At 38.5% G+C, this 16,404-nt stretch overlaps 1 protein-coding gene across 2 annotated transcripts in view; it reads right to left on the bottom strand.

Annotated features, from left to right (window-relative positions):
- AKAP12 (A-kinase anchoring protein 12) overlaps positions 1-16,404 on the bottom strand; it is a 119,107-nt gene that overhangs the window by 15,446 nt on the left and 87,257 nt on the right. The window lies entirely within an intron of this gene.

Consider the following 16,404-nt stretch of genomic DNA (forward strand, 5'->3'; position numbering starts at 1 on the left):
AATTCAGGGTCTAAAAATGTCTTTTTTGCAAACTCAGTAAATGCGCTAACCTAAAGGAAAAGTCACAAAAAAAAACAACTCAAAATTCTGTGATTATAGCATAAAATACAGATTCTCAAATTTATAAATTAACCAAAGTGATCCTCAACACACAGTGATCCTAAAACTCTTTTTAAAAAAAAGACTACATATAAGTAAATTTACTTTTCAATATCTTTCTTCCCTTTGAAATATTATTTGCAAATTGATTTCTTCAAAGTTTCAGGTGATATAGACAGGTTTTATTTTACAGAACTGACATTTGAGCTGGGAAGATTTTAGCACAAGTCCTAAATTTGAGGGAATTAATTCCCTGAGACATTGAGATTTGCAAAAGAACACAAAGCTTTTTAGTAAAAGATCCTGGATTTAAACTCAGGTCTGATGCTCATACTACTCACTAGTTCTAAACAGATGAAATTTTCTTTTTCTTTTTTTTGAAAATGGTCATGTGCCATCAACACTGCAGATTCAGGTGTTGATTAACTAGGCTCTTTATACTTCCTTCATGGCTATGTTACCGATTCTTTCTAGCTTTACTAGACAGCAGAAAAAAAGACAAGAATAAGGAAATGAAACTAAGATGAAATCAAATCCAGCCTCAGATACTTATTAGCTATGTGACTGTGGACAGGTCACTTAAACTTGTTTGACTCAGTTTCCTCATCTGTAAAATGAGCTGGAGAACGAAATAGCAAACCACTCCAGTATTTTTGCCAAGAAAACCCCAAATGGGGTCACAAAGAACTACCTACCAGCAGTTCTGATAACACTTTAGTTATTAGGGGAAAAGCTGTCAAAATGTCTCTATATTTCTTTATATATTCTCCATCATCATAGATTTATTTAATATGAGAGTCTGATAATGGCTTGAGAGATCTCATCAACTAACTTCAAGACATTGAGCTGGAAGAGAATTCAGGGAAATGATGATGAACAGAAAAAAAAATGCCATGGTTCTTTAAGAATAGTGTCAGGAAAACAGAAATGCAAGGCAACAAAAATGGTTTACTATGCTGGAGAAGAAGAAGATCAAAGAAGGAGTAACAACACTGCTCATCGTGGATAGAAAGTTAATTAATAAACTTGTTTTTCTATCAAAAGGAATTATCTTCAACTGCAATGGAATGTATTTGATTCAATGACAAAAACATTGTCAAATGTTTATTAAGTGCAAGTACTGAAGATGCAAAGATTAAAATGAAAGTCTCTTCCCTGATTGAGGTTTTCACAATCTACGCAAATGGAGGAATATCAGTTAGAACCTGACTGAATAGGAAAGGGTTAGAACAGAGAAGCATTAAAATATTCATTACTGGTGGAGGTTGAACCTGAACTAACCTTAAAAAGAAGAGGGGGTGTAGGGGAGGAGGAGGGCAGTTATGTTGCAAAGGTCTCCTTATCCTAAGATCTGGCCTTCTACCATCCACTTCATAGTATGACTATCAGAATCCTATGTAGGACAGGAATAACCATATAACATTTCCCTATTCAATTTCTAGGGCCAGCTAGCTGGCACAGTGGATAGAGTATCAGACCTGGAGTCAGAAAGACTTGAGATCAAATTCAGCCTCAGATACTTACTAGCTGTGTGACCCTGAACAAATCACTTTATCTTGTTTGACTCAGTTTCCTCATCTGTAAAATGAGCTGGAGAAGGAAATGGCAAAGCACTCCAGTATTTTTGCCAAGAAAACCCCAAATGGGGTCACAAAGAGTCAGCATCATACAATGAAACAACAACAAAATTAACATATTTCAGGGTGAGGAGGAAGGGTGAAGACAAGGAGACAAACATCCAAATACAAGACATAACTTGCTCAGTTTAGCTGATCTCATCCAATTCAAGTCATCTTTTCACAAGTGAGGAAACAGAAAGTCAAAGGAGTTATGTGATTTGCCCAAGGCCACCCAGGTAACAAGTAACAAGAGTCAGGAATCTAACCCAATTACTCTGACTCCATATGCAGCAGTCTTTTCACTGCATCATGCTGGATATTTCAAATTATAGGCTGGTAAATTTATAATTCCTCAAAATCTACAATTATTAAAGGGATGGTATATAGAAAGAATTGTCTTTTCCAAGAATCGGATATTATTTTTGTTAAATACATTGTCTTTTCTTTCCAATTTACCTATTTCTCCTCTTATTCTCAAAATTTCCTCTTTTTGATTATTTGTTGATTTTCAAAATATTGGAAGGATATCAGTAGACAATAAAATAAAAATGGTAATACTAAAATGATTCAGATTTAGTGCTATACCAAACTACCAAAGAGTTACTTAAAGGGTCTATAATTGTTCTGGAAAAATATATTTTAAGGAAAATAATGGGGGGGGGACAGGAATTAAAAGGAAATACTTGTAGACTTGAAATTATACTAGACAACACTAATCATTGAAATTACTTGGCATTCAGTGTCAAAAGAAGAAATGCAAACTCAACAGTATAGAAAATGTTCCAAATCACAACAAATAAAAGAAATACAAATTAAAGTAAGTTCTACCTCACAATGTGGCAAAGATGCCAAAAAAGAAAAAAAGGCAACCAAATATAATAACATACTTCTGGTGGGAGGGGTGAATTGGTCCAACCACTCTGGAAAACAATTTGGGACTATACTCAAAAAGACACTAAACTTGCCACAGTTAGATTTATATCCATCACCTCAAATTGATAAAAGACAGAGAAAAACAACTCATATGTGCAAAAATATTTATTGCAGCAAAGAACCTGAAAAGACAAGAGTGTCTATCAATTGGGGAACTGTACCATTTGTCTAGAAATGTAATGGAATATTATTGTACCTTAAATAAAAAATGATGAAACAATATATTCAGAGAAACCTAGAAAGACGTATATGAATTGATGCAGACTGAAGTGAACAAGTACTCGGGGAACAATTCATACAATGATGCTAAGAAAAAAATTTTGAATAAAGTAAGAACTGATGTATTAACTAATATATGTCATGATTCCAGAAGACTGAAGATAATACGTATTTCCTACCTCCTGGCTATGCTGAATGTAGGTACAGAATGAAACTTACATTTTGAGACACATCAACACGTGCATTTGTTACTTTTAAAAAATTTTATTTGGCACTGGTTTGAAAAATAGGAAAGATTAGTGGAATACCTTCAACAGGAAAACTGAAGAAGCAGTTATTAAACTCAATAAACTAGTGTTCTATAAGCTCAAGAACAAAAACTGTTTAAAACTCCTTGTCTGACAAAAATTACTGGGAAAAACTTGACACAGATTACATTGTGGTCATCTCCTTAAACCATAGATCACACTAAGCTCAAAATATATATGCCCTGAACATTAGAAGTTATAATATAAAAAATAGGAAAAAAAAACCAGTTACCTTTCCACAGCTATGACACGGTAAAGGGCTGAGAGAATAATAAAAAATACTTTAATTGAAATTATTTTGCAAAACAAATTTAACACAATTAAGAAGCGAAGAGACACGGAACAAGATATTTCAGAAGCCAAAGGATTGAGGCTCCAAGCCAAGAAGAATTTACCCAGCAAAACTGAGTATAATCCTGTAAGTTGAAAAAGATCATTAATAAAAGAGAACTTTCAATCATTCCTGATGAAAATACAAGCACTGCATAGAAATTAAGTTCAAACACAGAAGTTAAAATAGACATATGAAGGTAAACATGAAAGAAGAAATCAATTATCAGAGGTTAAACAAGAATAAATGCTTATATTCAAATATGAGATGACACATAAGTCTTCTCTGAACCCTATCATCTGGGGTCACAGAGGAAGCCTAATATGACTAGGCCTGGGAATGGTTCTGTTGTTTCCTGATGACTGTAAGAGAAGAATGAAGAGGGGAAGAAGAAGACATAGAGGTGTAAGGGGGAGGAAAAGAGAAGAGAAAGGAAGATTAAGGGAAATTGTCTCATGTCATTAGCATGTGCAACGATTCCAGAGGTCTAATAATGAAACATGTTATCCCCTTTTGATAGAGAAATGAAGGATTCAGTGTAGAATGAGACATACTTTTTTTGAAGAAGGAAATGTTTATACTACACATTTATAACAAAAGGAGGAGACAGATTTTTGCTGATTTAAAAAAATTAAACATAACTTTTTAAAAGTGACGAGATAAACTGGGGAAAATCTTTGCATCAAATTCTCTAATACATCAGGCTTAGACCATCCCTACCAAGACACCAAAAAAAGATCACCTGGTAGTGAAACTTGTAATGATAAAAGCTATCCACACCTAGCTAGACTGATAACCTCTAACCTTTTTTCATCTGTAAAATATGGATATTTTACAAGCACCGCTTACCCGACAGGGTCGAATTTATGAAAATGCTTTGCAAAACTTAAAAGCACTAAATAAACATGATTTAGCATTGTAATAAATTATCAGGACAAAATTTTCCTGATTTCTGCAGAATTTTATAATGCTTAGCTCTCAAACTTTATACATTATTAGAAATCACATTACCAGACTGGGAGCTAGCCATAAAACAGAACAAATGTACATCTACTCTACTTTTAGTCAGAGAATAAGTAATGTTCTAAGTAAGATTATATTCATATAATGCCTTGTAATTATAAAGAAATACATACACATTCTCTCTTACTTGGTTCTCAATAACCTTGTAGGGCAGGTGGCATTTCTACCCATTGCAACAAATAAGGAAACTAGTTTAGAATGACTGTGACTTGCCTTAAGGCTACACAGTGTGCTGGTGGCAGAACCAGGACTTGAACCAAGGGATATTAACAACTTCATGAATATACTATATTATCAAAGCTCTCAGATTTTTGTTTTAGTTTGGAAATGTAGGTGTGCTTTTTGATTAGACATGGATGAGATGTTTTTAGTAAATTAGCTTGGGTAGTTGAAAAGCAGTTGAAATTAAATGTTGGTGACTTGAGGGAAGAACGAAAAGGGAACTGCATACTATTTGCACTAACAAGAGTTCCTACTACATGGATTAGAACCAGAAAAAGTATTTTTTGTCCGACCTAGCGAAGGTGCGCAGTAGATAAGAGTGCTGAGCCTGGAGTTAGAAAGACCAGAGTTTGAATACAACCTCAGACACTTACTAGCTGCAAGTTACAACCTCCATTTGCCTCGGTTTCTTCGTCTAATAACACCTAACTCACATGGTTGTTACGAGCATTAAATGAGAGGAGGGCACATAGCATGTGCTATATAAAGGTTAGCTGTCATTATTATTATCATTAACATCATACCTAATATTTGCAGCTTCCTGATTACATTAGTAAGCTCTCACCCCTCCTCTAAGCTATTTCATACATTGCTGCTATTTTAAACATACTATAAAAACACTTTTCCTCATGTCATTCCAACACTCAAAAACTTTTGATGAGTCCCTATTACTTAGCGGAAAAACCCTAAGACTTCTCCGTATTTTGGCCCCAACCTAACTTTTCAGCCTTACTTTTGTGTTACTCTCCTACCTTGCTCTGCCAAAGTAGTATCATGTCAGTCCCCCACCAAAGCATTCTTCCTGCTTTCCCAAAAACCTTTTCTCTTCACCCACTCTTCTTTCAACTTTTTTTTTTTGGTGAGGCAACTGGGGTGAAGTGACTTACCCAGGTTCACACAGCTATTAACTGTCAAGTGTCTGAGGCCTAATTTGAACTCAGGTCTTCCTAACTCTGAGGAGATGCTCTATCCACTGTACCACATAGCTGCCTCTCTTCTTTCCACTTTGAAATGCCTTCCCTAATTCTTGTCCAGATCCTTTATTTCCTTCTTCATATTCCAACACAACCTGCTTATCTTTGCTCCAGTGTTAGAGTCCAAGTCCTCATCCAAAGCACTAATTGTCTTTCACACAGTGGTAGGAAAACATTAAAATGAACAACATCTGACATTACGGCATCATAAGATCACACATTTAAAAGTAGAAGGGGCATGAGACGCCTCTAGTTTAACCTCCTCCCTTTTTACAGATGAGGCCAAGAAGTTAAGTAACTTCCCCAAGGTCAAACTGGTGACTCCTCTGACTCCAAATCCAGCCCTCTCTTCCTGGGATCACATGCCTTCTGATTCAACTTTCATGTTGTCTGCCTGGAAGGGACCAGGTCTTTACATGCCACCTCTCCAAGTATGTATTTGCACACAGCTGGGAAAACAGCATAGAGAACCCTTAAGTCAGAAGACCTAGGTTCAAATACCATCTCTGAATCCACCGTCCCACCCAACTAGAGGGAGCAGGGCAGCTACAGTTCTGGGCCTGGAGTTCAAATTCAGCCTCAGACACTTACTAGCTGAATTACCCTGGGCAAGTCACTTAACCCCCTGAAATGGGGATAACAACACCTACTTTCCAGAGTTGTTGTGAGGCTCAAATGAGGTAATTGCAAGGTGCTTAGCACAACACTTGGCACATGGTAAGCTCTATATAAATAATTGCTATTACTATCATTATTATTATTAATAGGTTGTTGTGAGGCTCAAATGAGGTAATTGCAAGGTGCTTAGCACAGTGCTTGGCACACAGTGAGCTCTATATAAATACTAGCTATTTATTATTATTATTAGATTGTGGTGGGAGGATCAAATGGGATAAAAATTGCAAAGCACAGCACCTGACGCTGTATGTTAGTTGTTAACAATAACTTAAGGATTATTGCCGTTGTAAAGCACTTACCACAGCGCTTAGCACATAGGAGGCACTTAATAAATACTTGTTTCCTTCCTTCCCAACCCCCTAAGATCCAAAACCCACGGACATTAAGAAAAAACCAATTCCATTTTGTTAACCGCGAAGCAAGATGGTGACTCCTCCCAAGAGTCCCGGTTTTGTCGGATTACATCATGGTCTACAGCTTTTCGATCACATCATCAGCGACGCCTATTACCAACGTGTGAAAGGCTGAATTCAATTTGGGTTTTCCCAAAACTATTACACAGAGGAGAATAAAGGAGTAACTTCACAGACATCCACCCTAAGTGTTTACGGTGAAGATCCCTCAAGGACTCTTACGGAACCAATTATATGGGGGGGGGGGCCGCTCTGGATCGGGAAATCCCAAATAGAATCGCATCTCGGAGCTGGACCTGGAGCTCTGACCACACTTGGGCCTCCCCAGCCTTCCCTCCCCCATGAAATGAGTGGGTGAGCCCAGGGCCCCCCTCCGACTCCCCGAGACAGGAGAGACCAGGGCAGCCACTTTCTTTGAAGGCCCCTCCGAACATGGCTCTGGGCTGAGCCCGCAGGCCTCATCCGGGCCGCCGGCCAGGCCGTGGGGGGCAACACGAGGTCCCGCCCAGCCCTGCACTCCTTTCCCATCAGTTTAAGGCCCCAGGCCTTCCCGGGGTCACAGGTGACATCCCCAAACCCAGACCCCACCTGCTCCCTCTTCAAGGAGGCACAGAAAAAATTAAGGCCTGACCGTGGTTTCCCTCCAATTTCCACCCCACCCATTATCCTCAATCTCCTGGTCCCTGGAACCTTCCAGAAGCTTGGTCAATCAAGGCCATTTCGGCCAAAACGTGAACGCCGAGGCTTCCCCAAGTCCTCCCCGCTGAGAAAGAAGGCAGTTAAGACCACTCTCCACTCACAGCAGTTGCTCCACCACGGCATGGTGCAGTTAAGCCTGCCAGGTTCTTCTGGGACTGCTCCGCTATGGCAGCCCAGGAGGATCAAAAGGAAAGCTCGGCCGAATGTGCTCCACAGCTAGGTGGAGACTCCCTCGGTGCCACTCCTCCACCTCCGCCTCTCTCCCCTCCCCTCCCCTCTCTCCTTCCCCCCCTCCCCTCCCCTCCCCTCCACTCCCCTCTCTCCTTCCCCTCTCCTTCCCTCCCTTCCCCTCCCCCCTCCGGCTATAGAAGACTCTTGGATACAAAGATATCTATGCCCAGGGCAGATGTGGGTCCAGGATTGTCCTGGCTGCTTTCACGGCTTAGCAGGTGTTCCTAGCATGTCAGAGTGGGTTCTTGACCCGTGTCTGTATGAGTTAACGAGAGAGACAGAGACAGAGAGAAAGAAAAGAGAGACACAGAGAGAGGGATCCCTTTAGCAGGGTTTAACCTTTGCGCGTGTGAGATTGAGCCTTTAGGCAGGGGTCCTTAAATAATAAAATACATCGCTACAGAGTAACACAATTAGGTTGAAATAGTTATTAAATGAAACGTTGAAAGTATTAAAAAAATTCCCAGGTTTACAAACCCCAGGTAAAAAACGCCTGTTTGGAGGCTGTTAATATAGAATGAGCTCCTTGGGGAGGGACTGCTTCATTTCTGTCTTCTAATCTTTGAAGCCCCTAGCACCTATCTCTGCTGATTCATTGCACAAGCAGAAAGACTGGTTGACCACTTGTCAGATATGTTAGAGTGAGGATTCATTTCATTTGTACGTTGCACTAGGTCCAACTCTCCAATTCTATGATTCTGGGATTGAAAGAAATTGAGGACTGAAGAAACAAAGCCAGAAGGATGATGGGAATGAGGGAGCCTACAGGATAAAAGCTGGCCTCTTTGTCAGAAAAACCTAGGGTCCAGGCCCAGTTCTGGTACAAACTAGCTATTCCACAAACACTCAGTGCCCCAGGCAATTCTCAGGCTATAAATTGTGGAAACAAGTATAATATTTTGCTTCATGTATATAGTTCAAATTTATCATCCAATCAAGATTCTGGTAGCTTTCATCTACTGACCCCGAGGACACTCCTTTCTTCCTCAGTGAGTTCAGTGCATGGCTTTCCCTCCACTCCAGCTCCTGCCCTCAAATTAGCAGTCAAATACACTAACTTCCAAGTGTCTGAGTTCCCATGACCTACTGCACTCCACCTCAGCTACACACAGAGATGGTTAATACCCTTAACATCACTCACGAGCAATTATTTCCATGTTCCAGAACTCTAAAATTCCTTTATCAAAGCATAATCTTTTGTCATTCCATCTTTCCCCCTTTACCTTACAATCCTTAACCCTCACCTCCAATCCCTTCAGTTCTTTGCCAGGCCATCATCTTTTCCCCACCTTGGTCCATTCATGAACGAGATCAAATCAACATCGTCCTTTACACATTCCAGTCCCTTGCCTGCTTGTCCTCAAGCACCAAATCTGCCAAGCCTCAGCTGTGTATTATTCCTATCTTTTCTTCTATTTGCAGGCTAACAACAGAGCTAGAGAAAATCATGAAATCCTGCTCAACTGGGACCTCACTACAGCAAGGCAATCCTTTTATAATTCACTCGTCATTTCATTCTTTTTCTGTTTCCTTCTTCTTGGTTTCCTTTTATGTTATCTCCTTCCCCACCCCAGGGACTATCTTTCTTTTTCTTATTTGTATTCTCAGACCTTGCAGTGTCTGGCACATAGTAGATGCTTAATAAATATTTATTGAATTGAATCTCTATACAGAGCTCCCAGAAGAATGCTGTCATCAGGGGACATTCAGGGGACTCCTTTAAAAGCTAGCACATCTTAGATCTTCCGTGATCACAAAAACTTTGATTTCCTTAATTGGTGGCAACTCACTCCCATCTCTAACCTTTTCTAACTTAGAAGCTGTTCTAGGTATATCCCCTGCTAACAGGATTTTAACTGAGCCAGCCTCCAACCTGAGCATACTCAGAGCTACACAAAGCAGGCCTAGGACCGTAGTAGTAATCAAGTAGGTTAATCAATTTCAGCGTGAGGAAAGTTCTCCTAGATGAAGTAAAAGCACAGGTTATATACTTAAATCACAAGTGGGGAAGAAGGAGGGAAGATGGATTACAAACAATCATTTATTGGTTTCCCACAAGAAACCCACAAATCCCACAATACAACAATTCTAGAGTCAAGTCTTTGGGGTCATGACCACCTCCCCTCGGGTACAGAACCAGAGTTTTACAATCTTTGATTCGCTTTACTTAGGGCCACTGATTGTGAGTGTTGTCAAAGGTTTGATTAATTAGTTCAAGCTGTACTGTGAGCTATGACTCCTGAGCCAGAGAGGCAACTCTTGAGAAAACTAAATTATTAGTATATTCATTACACATATCATATAGATTAATATGAAATTATAATTCCTTTCTCACCTCAAGTGTAAAATTTCACCTCAAGTATGCTTGCCTTTTCAAACAAGTGAGGGCCAAATAGAATTCTTTCTCATCATAGCTACAGTTTTCACAAATTTTTCCATTTTTGTATTTGCCATCTTGGTATCCAACCCTACCTCTCTCCCTACCTCTCTTTTTAATGGCTCCCTAAAATATCGTTTCTATACCTAGTTCTTGGGTGACACTCTTGATTATCTCCCACAAATTCACAGAGAACTAGTATTACTGCTGATAATTTTGAAAAGCACACAATCATGAAGCAAAAACATTGTAACACCTCACACAGCAGGAATTTGTAAGGCCTGGGTCTCTAAACTATTTTGAAATAAAATTCAAACCAAACAAATATTTATAAAGTTCCTATCATCTGCAAGGTATTGGGGAAGACACAAAGATAAAATTTTAAAGTTCTTAACACTCAAAGAACTTACTTGCAGAGGGCAAGAAGAGGAGGGATGGACTTCCCCACTAAACATAGAAAAAAAATTACACCTTAAATTGAGGGCAGATCAGGAAAAATCTCACATAGAATGTTTACTTTTCCCATAGTCTTTTGAATGAGTTTCTCTCCCTTCTCCCCACGGAAGGAGGAAAATCATCCCTCTTTTCCATTTAATTTTAACATAGCTAATGTTCTTAAATGTCAAAAGGCCAAAGGATAATTGAAGATTTTTCTGACCAGAACATTTTTTTAATTTGAAAAATCTGAAAGTTAATCTGCCTCCCCCACAGTTTTGCTATCTTCAAATCAATGAAGACATGTTTCAGAGTTAGAAAAGCACACTGCTCTGGAACTGATTTCGCTCATAACAATTTGGATAAGCAGCAAGAATTGATTAAAGTTGGAGAAGAAAGTGTGGGTCTCACTTAAGCACAATTTGCTAAATCAAATGAGGTAATATATGTAAAGTGCCTTGCAAAACTTGAAGTACTATAGAAATGTAAGCTATTAATGTACTATGATTAGTTGTGAAAAGTTTAAGGTAGTTTCCTAAAATTGATTGTATAAGTTTTATAAGTATTATCATCATTGTAAAATTATTCACTTCCACATAGTGAATTTTCTTTATATATCCATTTGAGCCACATCTTTCCCCCATTCATCACTAAATATGTCTCTATTTTCTTTTCCCACGGTCTCCAATAGCTCCTTATTTTCCAGTTGGTCTTTTCTTCTTACATTCATATCCAAACAAAGGCATTATGTGTCTATTCCTAACACTAACCCTTCAAGCTTTACCACTTCCTCCTGGAAGTCCTCCTACATTCATAGGGTCTCATTTGAGCAGTAGTGAATACTATGGTCCTCCTTAAATGACAATATCCCCCCACGACTTTGCAGTAACACACAGTAAATATTTGCTAATTTACTGTTCATTTACAACTTTCCACTGAGCAGAGGCAAAAGAAAGTAGAAATAGGTACTATCAGGGAATGATGAAGCTTTTTGCCAAAGGGAGAAAAGAAAGATGCAACGAAACACAGGATTTTAAATCTCCATAAAAACTGCAAGGCCAGCAACAAGGAGTGATGGGAATAAACCAAGAAAAATTACAGCAACAATTTTTTTAAGGGATCTTCTTTTCTTTTCTTTTTTAAAAACTCTAGAGAGCAGGGCAGCCCTGAAATTATTTGTTGCTCTTTATAAGGACATATGTGTGATCTGTCATTATGAAAATATTTTGAATCCATACTAGCAAAAGAAAAACTATGCCCTTAATGCCAAATATTACCTGTCACAACTCTATTTTCCATAGCAAAAGATCCATTTGACACCGATCTGAACCAATACAAGTAGTAGACAAAAGCTAGAATAAAGTAGCAGCAATTGATGACAACTTGCCACCTCATACACGTCTTCCATCTTAACACAGTGTTAGAATAATCCCTAAGGCGAGATAAATAGCATACTTTCCAAACAATTTCAATGTCTGCAATGCAGTGCAGTGCCTTACCTTGCCAGTGAATTCAAATTTCCACAGGAGGTTAAATTCCTCTTTTTTAAAAAAAAAAATAATTTGCCTAATAAATACTAAGGGTTTTTAAAAATATATTTCAACTAATAATTCCATATACATTTTGAAGGAATACATTTAAACTAACCACTGAGTCATCAACAATGAATGAAGCAGACTCCACAGATGGTTTCTTCAGCTTATGAGGCAGTACCATTCAGTGGAAGGGGATTCAGGAGGTCAGCATCTCAGTTCTAGCTCTTCCACTCCATTATTGTTTCTAGGTCTCAATTTCCTTGTCTGTAAAATGAGGAGGCTGGACTAGACAGTCTCTAAAGGTCTCTTCCAGTTCTAAAATTCTGTGATCTCATCATCACCTCAAATCTCAACTTCATAAAGCTTGGATAAGCACACAACTAATGGACATGGCCTTCGACATTTTAATGCACTTTACAGAGAAAAAATGTACACACATAGCCTTCTCCCTTACAGATACATAAGTTTGAATTCAAATTCAAACTCTATTTCAGTATACAAAAGGAAAAATTCTTAAAACCTTAAATTGCCAGTATACTTAACTTTTTATGAATGAAGATTACATATCCATAGATTATATAGCTATAAAATCCCCAGTACAAAGACAAAATCTGTTTTAATGGCAAAATGTGTCAATTTACTAAGTTTGGCTTTCAATCTCAACTTTTGGGGTGGGGGGGAGGTTGGCAGGGCAATTGGGGTTAAGTGACTTGCCCGAGGTCACACAGCTAGTACATGTGTCAAGTGTCTGAGGCTGGATTTGAACTCAGGTCCTCCTGACTCCAGGGATGGTACTCTACTCACCGCGCCACCTAGCTGCCCCCTCAATCTCAACTTTAAAACAAAGCAACTATTTGTTGATGAAAATGATTTAAAAATCAGATACCAAAAAAGTTCAAGTTACAAATTATATGCTTTGTAACATAATGTGATGCATGTGACTTTAAGCAATATTAACTATGTTTTATAATTATTATTAATATGTATTAAGGATACAGTAGTCTTAATTCCAAATTCAAGTGGTAAAACACTACCAATTTAAAACAGTTTAAAATAACAACTCGGTTTATATCTTTAACCACAGTGCATAGTTAATATTAATAGTATTGTACTAATACTAGTATATAATACTAATAGTTGAGGTTTCCTCCAACAAAAAACCCAGTTTCTTAGTGTACAATTCTAGCCAAATGAATACTTTAAGACAGCAGATGGCAGTGTCATGCTAAATCAGAATAATCACAATTTTACAGCGATAGTAGGCTTATATATCTTTATGGTGGTTGTGTTCCTGGAAAATTGCCTGTAAAGCAAAATCTAGTATATTGATGCCTATTCTTCCATTGCCTTCTGCTTAGAGGGATGATTATGGGAGAGGAAAGGCAGCCCACTGTCAAGGTTAACCACATCTAGAGCATGGAGAGAGGAAAGAGATTTGGAGCCAAAGGACCTGGCTCCCCAACCTACATAATTAAGTCTAACTACTACCTGCTAGGCAATTAAGTCCCTTATTCTCTCTGGGCCTCAATTTGTTTATCTGTAAAATAGATTTCCAAATATAAATTATTCTATAATACTGAAATCCCCTCCTTCCCACCACCTATATTGTTTTAATCCTGAGAATTCCAGTCTATCTTACTGCTTCTACCTAGGGACAAGTTAGAAACACAGGATAAAGTTTAGGCCACAACATTTCTTATCTTATAAGCCAAGCAGCTTGGCTATTTAGAATTTCTCCTTCTAGCCCCTGTGACAAATAGTGAAGGAGGCTGAAGGAGCTCTTCAATTCAAACAGGAATCAGACACATATATTCAAGGCATTTCCATAGGTACTTAGTATACAGAACAAAATAACCTACCCTCAAGGAACTTAAATTCTTTTGGAGGAGGGGAAGGGAGTATGGTTACAACGTAAACAAAATCCTGGGTAAAATGATGCAAAGTATACTAACAAATTGAGGAAAGGAGGGAATGGGGAAGGCTCAATAGAGTCCAATTCTAAAGGAATACAATTCTGTGAAATAGGGAGGATGATAAGATGTTCCATTTTGGTCATGTTGAGTCTTACAATGGCTACAGGACATTTAAAAGGGGATGACCAAAGGAATTAAAATTCCTGAGAGAGGTTAGGATTGGATAGATTTGGGAATCATCTTCTCCGAGATGAAACAAAACACATAGGAACAGATGAAATTTTAAATGTAGGGGCAATGACGCCAGAGATATGAGATGAATGTCATCCAAAGGACAATGAGAGCATAGTATCGTGGATGGGGTCAACAAAGTAAAAAATTAAAGAGGTTAAGAAGACTGAAAGTCATTGGGTCATTAGACACTAAGAAGAACCTAGACCACCAAAAACTTATATTAGTATTAGGGACCAGGTAAACGAAAACATTTAGCAAACAAGTGTTTACAATAAGAGTTATGGGGTTTTCCAATAAGTGAGAAATGAAGGTGATGAGGTTGAGAAAGTAAATCCCAAACTACTGCCTGAAACTTCACTATTATTTGGATAGGCATATGAGGCAGCTTTCAATAAGGGGAATAGCACGAGTATTTGAGATCATAAGACCCTGGTTAGAATGGAAGATTCATTCTGGAAAAGAATAACTGGTAGAAAAAAAGGAAAAGGTTGATGCCAGATTATGGAGTAATTTGGAATTTGAGTGCTCTCCACTTGAGAGTCTTAACACAGGAGTGAAATGGTAATAGTATTTTGGAAAAACTAATTTGAAGATTAAGGCTAGGGAATAATTCAAGGTGATTCCAAATATTTAACTTAGGTAACTAGAAAAACGGTGATATCTAGAGACAGAGAAGTTGGGAATGAAAGTAAATGACTTTGTAAAGTTGAACAGAAACCTACCCTCAAAGAAATGTCTACTAGGCAGCTGAAGATGTGGACTGTCAATCAAATAAGAAACAAGAATTAACTATATTGGGACACATTAGCATAAAGGTGAAATTGTGAGTATGACCAGACCAGCATTTCCCTGATGCAACTTCTTTCCTCCCACTCATAACATGGAGATTCTTTACCTAGAAAGATAAAGCAATACCAGGGACCTAACTGACTTCAACTTCCCTAAGATATGTTCTTGTTCCATCTACCTCCCTCAAGCCAACAGGGGAAATCTAGGACAAAACTGTCCCTGGAACCTAACTGGCCTCAGCTTCCTTGGTCACCTAGGAGCATAAAAAGTCCCAGCTACATGGAGTTAAGGCTCTCAGACTTGAGGGGTGCCCAAAATCATGAGTTACCAAGAAGTCTAGAACAGGAATGTGCCATAGGATCCTTTTTCCACGTCCTTGCTGTGTTAGGGCAAAGTAAATCTCCCTTTATAAATGTTCAGTGACTTGAGAGTGCCTCATTTCATTCCAACGTCAAACCTGTACTAAGAGGATGCCTCCAACAGTGAAATAGGGCCAGGTACTTGGGGGAATGAGTAGAAAGAGAATTGTCGAGGACTAGGTTTTAGGATTGCATATGATTATTAGCTGAGAAAAGCAAGTGAATTCACCTCTCCATTTTGCTGTTGAGTCGTTTTAGTCCTGTGTGACTCTTTGAGCCCCCACTGGGGTTTTCTTGGCAAAGATACTGGAGTGGTTTGCCATTTCCGTAGACAGCTCATATTATAGACCAGGAAACTAAGGCAAACAGGGTTAAGTGACTTGCCCAGGGTTATACAGCTAGTAAGCGTCTGAGGTCAGGTCAGTCTTCCTGACTCCAGGCCCAGGGTTCTATCCACTGTCACCTGCCTGCCCCTCATCAACTATGGCAGCTTTTAAACAGCCCCATTTACCACTCCTTACAAACTACAAAAAAGAAAAATAAACTTCACTGAATATAAAGAGACTTGACAGTTCAAATGCATCTGGAAGCCAATAATTTGGAGGCCTGGTGGCCAACAAAATGGGGATTAAAGTGCACTCATATGCACTTGTTTTGCTCCCTTTTTTTCACTTTTTTAAAATTTTCCTGTTAGGATTAGGCACTGCACCTGTGATTTCATTGATATAGCAAATAAAGCCCTCCTTACAACTTCTGGTCATAGAAAGTTGCCTAGCGCACTGAGAAGGTTAAATGTCTTATCTAAGGTCAATTAATATGTGCAAAAAGCAGATCTTAAACTGCCTTCCCTGGTCCAAAGTCAATTCTCTACCAAGTCACACTAGCCTAATATTAACCAAATTATAACCAAGGCTGCTGGAGTAAACACTCCCAATGTAGCAGTCTCACTCTATCAAACACTTCTCATCAATATAAATCCACTTTCCACCAACAAAATAAGCTCCAAAATGTGT

The sequence above is a fragment of the Trichosurus vulpecula genome, chromosome 7, assembly GCF_011100635.1.
Source record: "Trichosurus vulpecula isolate mTriVul1 chromosome 7, mTriVul1.pri, whole genome shotgun sequence".
Taxonomy (NCBI): Eukaryota; Metazoa; Chordata; class Mammalia; order Diprotodontia; family Phalangeridae; genus Trichosurus; species Trichosurus vulpecula.